Source organism: Lactuca saligna, chromosome 3 (genome assembly GCF_052625555.1).
Source record: "Lactuca saligna cultivar CGN05327 chromosome 3, ASM5262555v1, whole genome shotgun sequence".
NCBI lineage: Eukaryota > Viridiplantae > Streptophyta > Magnoliopsida > Asterales > Asteraceae > Lactuca > Lactuca saligna.
The window spans coordinates 116,550,901-116,560,225 of NC_136419.1; positions in this window are offsets into that span (position 1 = coordinate 116,550,901).

A 9,325-nucleotide genomic window follows, 5' to 3' on the forward strand; every position below is an offset into this window, starting at 1 on the left:
AATAACTCCGGGTAGTGCGCTCTCATCTCCTCCTCAGCCTCCCACGTCTATTCAGACCCCTTCCGGTGCTGCCACTGCACCTTTACTAGCTGAATTACCTTGTTCCTCAAGGTCTTGGTCTTCCGTTCCAGAATCGCGACCGGCTTCTCGATATAATTTAGGCCGCTATCAACCTGAATGTCCTCTAAGGGAACGACTGCTGTCTCATCCACCAAACACTTCCTCAACTGCGACACGTGGACGGTGTTGTGTATCAGACTAAGCTCCTCAGGAAGATCTAACCGATAAGCAACCCGACCCACCCGGGCCAAAACCCTGAAGGGACCAATAAATCTGGGGCCCAATTTGCCCCTCTTCCGGAACCTGATGACACCTTTCCAAGGTGAGACTTTCAGAAGAACCATATCTCCCACCTGGAACTCCAAGTCCGAACGCCTCCTGTCGGCGTAGCTCTTCTGCCGACTCTGCGCAGTCTGCAGCCTACTACGGACCTGCTGGATCAATTCCATCGTCTTGAGCACCACTTCGGTGCTCCCTATGACTCGCTGACCGACCTCGCCCCAACAAATCGGGGTCCTGCACTTCCTGCCTTATAACATCTCAAAAGGAGGTCGATCAATGCTCGCATGATAACTGTTGTTATACGAGAATTCCGCTAACGGAAGATACGTATCCCAACTGCCCCCAAAATCTAGAACACATGCCCTAAGCATGTCCTCAAGAGTCTGAATCGTCCTCTCGCTCTACCCGTCAGTCTGAGGATGAAAAGCGGTGCTGAAATGGAGACGAGTACCCATCTCGTCGTGGAATCGCTTCCAGAATCTGGACGTGAAACGAACATCTCGGTCCGACACCACCGATACCGGCACTCCATGACGTGCCACAATCTCTCGCACATAGATATCGGCTAACTTTTCCGCCGATATACTCTCCTGAATCAGAATAAAATGGGCACTCTTCGTCAACCGATCCACTACTACCCATATCGAGTCCACCCCGCGTGCGGTCCTAGGGAGTTTGGTGACAAAATCCATGGTGATGTCCTCCCATTTCCACACGGGAATGTCTAACGGCTGCATCTTGCCGTGAGGTCTCTGGTGCTCCGCCTTGACCTTCCGGCAGGTCAAACATCTCTCCACATACCAAGCGACATCTCGCTTCATGCAGGGCCACCAATAATCAGATCGAAGATCTCGATACATCTTCGTCGCTCCTGGGTGGATAGAAAACCGAGACTTATGAGCCTCGTCCATCAATACTTGCCGTACCCCACCCCAGTACGGTACCCATATCCTACCATGAAGTGTCAACAAACCCCGACTGTCGTAATCAAATGAAGCCACTCGGCCCACTATCCTCTCACACTTCTGCCTCTCCTCCTTGAGGCCCTCCATCTGAGCCTCCTTGATCCGCTCCAACAACGGAGTGATCACTATCATCCTCATACACAGATCTCTGATAGGGGCCGTCGACACCTTGCGGCTCAGGGCATCGGCCACCACATTGGCCTTCCCTGGATGATAAAGGATCTCACAGTCATAGTCCTTCAGCACGTCTAACCATCTCCTCTGTCTCATGTTCAAACTCGGCTGATCCATAAGATATCGCAAACTCTTGTGATCCGTGTAAATAGTACATCGGACCCCATAAAGGTAATGTCTCCAAATCTTGAGGGCAACACAACCGCCCCCAGCTCCAAATCGTGGGTAGGATAATTAGCCTCGTGAGGCTTCAACTGTCTCGAGGCATAAGCTACTACATGGCCTCGCTGCATCAATACTGCTCCCATACCTGTGATCGAAGCATCACAATAGACTACGAAATCCTCTACTCCCTCTGGCAAGGTAAGGATCGGAGCCTCGCACAATCTCTGCCTGAGAGTCTCGAACGCCGCCTCTGCTCAGGCCCCCAACGAAAAACCACCGACTTCTTGGTTAGTCGGGTGAGCGGCACTGCTATCTTGGAGAAGTCCTGAATAAATCTCCGATAATACCCTACCAACCCCAGGAAGCTCCGAATCTCAGATGGAGACCTCGGGACCTCCCACTGCATCACGGCCTCAATCTTGGCCGGATCTACCAAAATACCCTTCTGGTTGACGAGATGACCAAGAAACTGCACCTTGCGCAACCAGAACTCACACTTGGAGAACTTTGCGAAAAGTCTCTCCCTCCTCAAAGTCTCCAACACCTCCCGCAGGTGCTCCTCGTGCTGCCCCCGTGTCTTGGAATACACCAAGATGTCATCTATAAACACTATCACCGACCGATCCAGCATCGGTCTGCACACGCGGTTCATGAGATCCATGAATGCGGCTGGGGCATTGGTGAGCCCAAATGGCATCACCACGAACTCATAATGACCATACCGGGTCCTCAAAGCAGTCTTCTGTACATCCTCATCTCTAGCCCTCATCTGATGATAACTGGAGCGTAGATCGATCTTGGAGAACCAAGACGCTCCCTGAAGCTGATCAAACAAGTCATCTATTCTCGGAAGTGGGTAACGGTTCTTCACCGTTACTTTGTTCAACTCCCGATAATCAATGCACATATGATGCGACCCATCCTTCTTCCTCACAAATAAGATCGGCGCTCCCCAAGGCGAACTGCTCGGCCGAATGAAACCCTTGTCTAACAACTCCTGAAGCTGTGTAGACAACTCCTGCATCTCAGGGGGAGCAAGTCGATACGGTGCTTTGGCTATCGGAGCCGCACCAGGAACTAGGTCGATCCTGAACTCAACCTGCCTCTCTGGAGGTATCCCCGGCAAATCCTCGGGAAACACATCCGGGTAGTCACGAACAACAGGAACATCATCAATCTCCGTCTTGCCCTTCTCCCGGGCATCCAAGACGTAAGCTACAAAACCGGCGCAACCCTGCTGAACATAGCGCCTCGCCCTCGCGGCGGAACAAAAGATCGGTCCTCGCTGGGGCCTCTCGCCCTGAATCACTATCTCTCCCCCACTGGGAGTGCGAACCCTCACTAGCTGTAGCTCACAATCAATCACCGCCCCATTGGGGCTCAGCCAATCCATGCCCACAATAACTTTATTCCCACGCAGGGGAATAGGAACCAGGTCCACTGAAAACTGCTCATCAAATATCTGAAGGGAACACCCTCTATGTACTCTGCCGACCCTCACGGTCCTATCATCTGCTATCTCAACCTCTAGTGGACAATCCAGCTCCCCTGGAGCTCTGCTAAATCTCTTGCTAAGCGCAAGCGATACAAATGATCGGGTAGCCCCCGAATCGAACAATACCAAAGCAGGGATGCCGTTCACCGAGAACGACCCTAAATAAAACATATCATCAAGTAATATTCAAACGATATAATAACAATTAAAGATGAAGGAAAGATTCATACCCGTCACCACATCAGGAGTCGCTCGCGCCTCCTCTGCTGTCATCTGAAATGCCCTGCTCTTCGCCACCGGCGCATCAGCTCGGCCCTGCCGGCCATCCGTAATCCTCAGGGTGGCAGGGGCAGGTGCAACCACCTTCCCTGCTGCAGCTAAACTGGGACACTGGGACCTTTTATGTCCCCTCTGATTGCACTGAAAGCAAATCAGATCTGATGCTGTAACCGTAGTAGCAGGGGCTGTACAATCCCTACTCAAATGCCCAGTCCGACCGCACTTGTAGCAGCCGGAACTCCCTGCCTTGCACGCCCCCTCGTGCAACCTCCCACACTTGCCACACCGACCGTGGCTCTGCTGACCCCTGGACCTGTGATCTGAAACCTTGGGCTTTTTGCCCACACTGCCTAAACCCGAAACCGCCTCCAGTTTCCTCTTCTTCTCCATCTCGAGATCAATCTCCCTCTCTCTGGCTCTAGCAATCATGCCGTCCAGCGTTTTACAACTGGACCGGCTCACAAACATGCGAATGTCACTCCGCAGCATCTCATGATAACGGGCCTTCTTCATCTCCTCATCGGCTGCATACTGAGGAACAAGAAGGGACCTCTCCCTGAACTTGGCGGTGATCTCCGCCACTATCTCGGTAGTCTGGGTAAGATCCTGGAACTCCCTAGCTAACTGTTGCACCTCGATGACCGGTGCAAAATCCGCTCTGAACCTGGTAGAGAAATCAGCCCAGGTCATGGCATCCAGTGCCGCATCATCCCCGATGGCATGTCCGACCTCCTCCCACCAGTCTCGTGCCCTGTCCTTCAGAAGACAGGACGCCAATCTGACCTTGTCCCCCTCGGGACATCTGCTAGTGCAGAATGCGTTGGCCACATCCGCCAACCACCTGGTACTCGCTATGGGGTCCCGTGCCCCATGATAGTCAGGAGCCCAGCATGCACTGAACTCCCTGAACGTAAGTTTGCGCGACCCCATCACGGCCGCCATCTCGGCACGGAAAGTACTCAATCTCTCATCCATCAGCTCTAAAATACCCTCCTTGATCGAACCGAAGATCACAGGAGTCTGCTCTAGTATGATGCGGGTAACCTCAGAAGAAAGGAACTCCCTAGTCTGCTCATCCATCTGCCCGGCCTCCGGGCCTGATCCCAATCCTGATCCCCCTCCGGCATCTGAACTGCCGGCTGCTGGCCTCGGACGCAAAACTACCATTCTGAAACATATCATAACAACATCAGAACACTGAAATATCTCAAGGGATCATGATACTACTACTAGCTTCCTGGTCTTGTCTTGGCCTTCCTTAATTCGAGTACGGATCCTCTGCTTTCAGTAGTATGGGCCCCTACTACCTTCTACATTTATCCGTACTTTCCTCAAGAACTGCCTTGACTCCGCCAAGTCACTTCTACTACCGCCATTCTCTGCTACTCTCATCCTAGGCTTGCCCTAGGGAAACTTCAAGCTCAACGCGACTGGTCCTCAGCTGCTGTAGGTCTCCTCATAATGCCAGTTAGCCACCACCTAAACACCATCACATGTGATGAGGATCAGATAATCCTTCAAGTAAAAGATCCGTCCCTACAACGGTTGGACTCAAACAAGAGTTGCGCAGTAGAGCTAGTTCCAGCACTCTGGGATTATTCAAACCTGATCACATGTGGTGTGACGTGTTCACCTAATGGCTAACTCCCACTACTCAGAACCCCACTAAGCACGAAGCAAGCAGCATTCGGACACGGGAAATAGACTCAGGCAAAACTATTCTTATAACAAGAAACTGCACTAGCATAGGATGCTAAGCTCCTACTATCAGGCGTAACCTAAACAGGCTATCCTACTGCTGTCTACTCAATTCTAGCATGCAATACTCATAAAGCTGTAACACATAAGCAGGCACATAAGGCATTCTCCTAGATCCTTAGCCCTATACTAGCATGCTGTTCTACTGAAACTGAAACTGAACAAATAACTTGTATGGGTAATTTGGGAGTACTTACTTGAGCTCGGCTGACCGCATGCACACACCTCTATCTTGTTAAAAACAATTCTTTCTTTCCAAGTGCTTTCAAAATTCTTTTTGTATAACATTTTTATTTTACTAAAATCTTTTATTTCCCTTAGTTTGAGTTCAGATACACCCGGAAGTGTATCCGAACCCCTCAAACCAGGGCTCTGATACCAACTTGAAACAACCCAAAAACACGACCCAAAAAATTTCGTTTTTCAATATAATCTAAACCGTAATATAAGTATCATAACATAAAACATACGCGATGTATCCCCAAAACATAATAAAATATTGTGCGGAAAACTGTATCATACAACATCAATCCAAAACATCAAAAGACATCCCCAGGATAAAAGCTATGATGTGGTGTGTGCGATGCTGTCACCCCGAGCTCTTCCCTTTGCTTGCGGAAGTACCTGAAACCAAACTGAAACTGTAAGCACGAAGCTTAGTGAGCTCCCCCAAACTACCACATACCATACAATAACATATAAACACATATTGGGCCTTGCCCACTGCATCGGGCCGAAGCCCGGAAACTGCATCGGACCGAACTCCGGAACGGACTGGGACCTTGTCCCTTGCATCGGACCGAAGTCCGGAACTAACTGCATCGGACCGAAGTCCGGAACTAACTGCATCGGACCGAAGTCCGGAACTGACTGGGACCTTGTCCCCTGCATCGGACCGAAGTCCGGAACTAACTGCATCGGACCAAAGTCCGGAACTGATTGGGACCTTGTCCCCTGCATCGGACCGAAGTCCGGAACTAACTGCATCGGACCGAAGTCCGGAACTGTCTGACTGAACATGGCATCGCATAACACATCAACTAGCATAACACATATACGACATGCTACATCGGGCCGTGGCCCGGAACACATAATACTTAACACATAAAACATAGCACACAAATCCTGTTCGAACCACGAAGGCATCGAACATACCAACTACTGCATCGGACCTAAATCCGGAAACTACTGCTAACTGAACGGGCCGGCATTGTGGCCTTAGACCCGTTCCTACTGGAAGGAAACTCACCTCGTAAGTTGGCTGCTGAGTGTGTGGCTCGGGAAGCTAACGGCGGCTGCTCCTGAATCTCCTCGGCTACAAGTCCATAAACACACTCAATCAAATACTAAACACTGCGCTTGGGGTAAAATGACTCTTTTACCCTCGGTCAAAGTCAATTATCTTTTGGGCTGACTCGCCGAGTTGGGCCACCCAACTCGCCGAGTCCCACTCTTACTTTTCACTCCTACTCACTGCTACTCGTCGAGTCTGGCATCGACTCGACGAGTACCCTCTTGATCCAAGAACTCAGACAATCTTCATCCGACTCGCCGAGTCGGATGAACAGACTCGACGAGTTGTTCTTGATCCCAAGAAGATTGCCTTGGACTCGCCGAGTTGTATGAACAAACTCGTCGAGTCCCTCCATCACTGAGTCTACTCTCAACTCGCTGAGTCCACTTCCTGACTCACCTCGTCCACTCGACACTGATAAAACTGAAGGACTTAGGACTCGCGACCCGACTCGTCGAGTCGTTCTTCCGACTCGCCGAGTCGCCGCCATGCAACTGATTTTTACTTGATTTTGTTTGAATCCAATGCATACAATTGATAGATCTGAGTCCAATAAGCTGTTTTACCACGTAAAGTTTCCAATTTTACGTGCACAACCTCATGAATAAGGGAAATAAGGCTAAAAGATGCATAAAATGGGTAGATCTATGGTTATCATGCAATATAACTCCAAAAAGACAGTAGATCTAGGCTCTACAACACCCCAACATTCAGATCCATAGATATATCGACTTAATAAGACGGTCATGCAAGTGTAAGGCTTGAAACAAGCACCAACTAGCTCTTAGGAGAGCTCTAATGGAAGTTTAAAGCATATAATAAGATGGAACTCCGAAAATACCTCAATAAACTCTGATTTGGCCTTGGATCTTTGCACTACAACCCTTCTCCTTGCTTCTTTCTTCTTCTCCTTCTTCACACCTTCACAAAGAGGGCACCAAAACACATATAAGCTCTTCAATGGAGGTTTGGGGCTCTATCACTGCGTTCTCAGGGTGAGGGAGGCGAAAATGGGGGCTATAAGGTGGTATAAATAGTGGCCAACCCGGGGATTTTAGGGTTTTACCCAGACAGATGGACTCGCCGAGTCGGGGATATGGACTCGTCGAGTCCCCGGCTCACGCGTGCCCTCAGATGCGACCCTACTCGGCGAGTCAGGCTAGAACTCGTCGAGTCCCTCTTGAAAAACTCACTATAATAACCAATAAATCAACATACCGGGAACGGGTCATTACAAAGATAGCGATGATGATTATCGGTTGAAAGATATCGATGGAAGTTACCGGTTGAAAGATACCAGCGATGATTATCGATTGAAAGCTACCGATGATTATTACCGGTTGAAAGATACCGATGATATTGTATGGTATATGGTATGATGAGGGAACTCACTAAGCTTTGTGCTTACGGTTTCTATTTCGGTTTCAAGTACCTCTTCGTCTAAAGGGAAGGAGTCGGCGGCGTAGCATCACATCACACACACCCATGATTCCGCATCGGATTTTCTGGGATTACACTCTGATGTTCATTATTTTAATGTCATGGTTAAGGACACAATATTATGATATTGTAACGTGTTCCTTTATTGACAATGTTATGGTAAAATATTTAAAAAATTATTAATTCAAAAATGAAATTTTCAGGCTTGAATTTTGGGATGTTACAAGTTGGTATCAGAGCCCTGGTTTGAGGGATTCAGACACACCCCCGGGGGTGTCTGGACTCAAACCGAAGGAATAAAATATTTTTACAAGGAAATGGTTTTCTAAAATCTAAATGGAGGGATTTTAAGAAATATGAAGTGTGTGATGCATGCGACCGGACGGGCTCAAGTAAGTTTTCCCCAAGATACCCATACTTGATATGTTATGTTATATGGTTTTGATTCAGAGAACTGCATGCTAGAATAGGACCAAGGATCTACGAGGATGCCTTGTGTGCCTGATATATGATTTTGAGAATTGCATACTAGTTAGGGCTAAGGGTATAGGGAGGATGCCTTATATGCCTGTTATATGAGTTGTATGCTAGGACTGTTTAGTCAGTAGTAGGATGCCCTATGTAGGTTATGCCTGGTTTGGTTACCCAATGCATGAATGTTGCTTGCTTTGTGCTATGGGGGTTCTGTCCATCTTCCACTAACTAAGGAACAGATATGTAACAGTATCTGCAAGCTAGTTAGGGGGAGGTGGTGGGGACTCCTAGTGCAATTGATGGCGGAGGGTAGGTCGGAGAGTGTCCTAGGGAAGCCTCTGATGAGATCAGTGGAAAGGGTATCGGTAAAAAGGACTTGGTGAAGTCGAAGCAATCCTTGAGGAAAGTATGGGTAGATGTGGAAGGTAGTATGGCCCCGTACTACTGAAAGCATAGGATCCGTACTCGAATCAAGGAGGGCCTAGATGGAACCTGGAAACTTGGAATCTGTGTGAAACCTCTAAAATGTATATGTGACCCTAACATTTGTATGTTTATTTTCAGAATGGTGGTCACGCAACATGGAGCGGGAGGTTTAGGATCGGGCTCGGGTGCAGGATCCGAGCATGTGGATGATGGGTTACGCGAGTTCATCGTGTCCGAGATTACGAGAGGTATCCTTGATGCGACACCATCTATCTTCGGTTCGATCAAGGAAGGGATCATTGAGCTGATGGAGGATTGCCTCATGACGTTCAGGAGTGACTTGGCGGCCAGCCAGTTAGGATCATGCACATTGTCCATTAAGGACTTCAGATGGAGTGGTGCGCTGGATTTCCATGAGGTGAAAGACCCCATTACTGCTAGGAGATGGATCACAGACATCGAGTCTGCACAGCTGACGAGCTTCTGCCCGGAAGTGTCGAAGGTCCGTTTGGC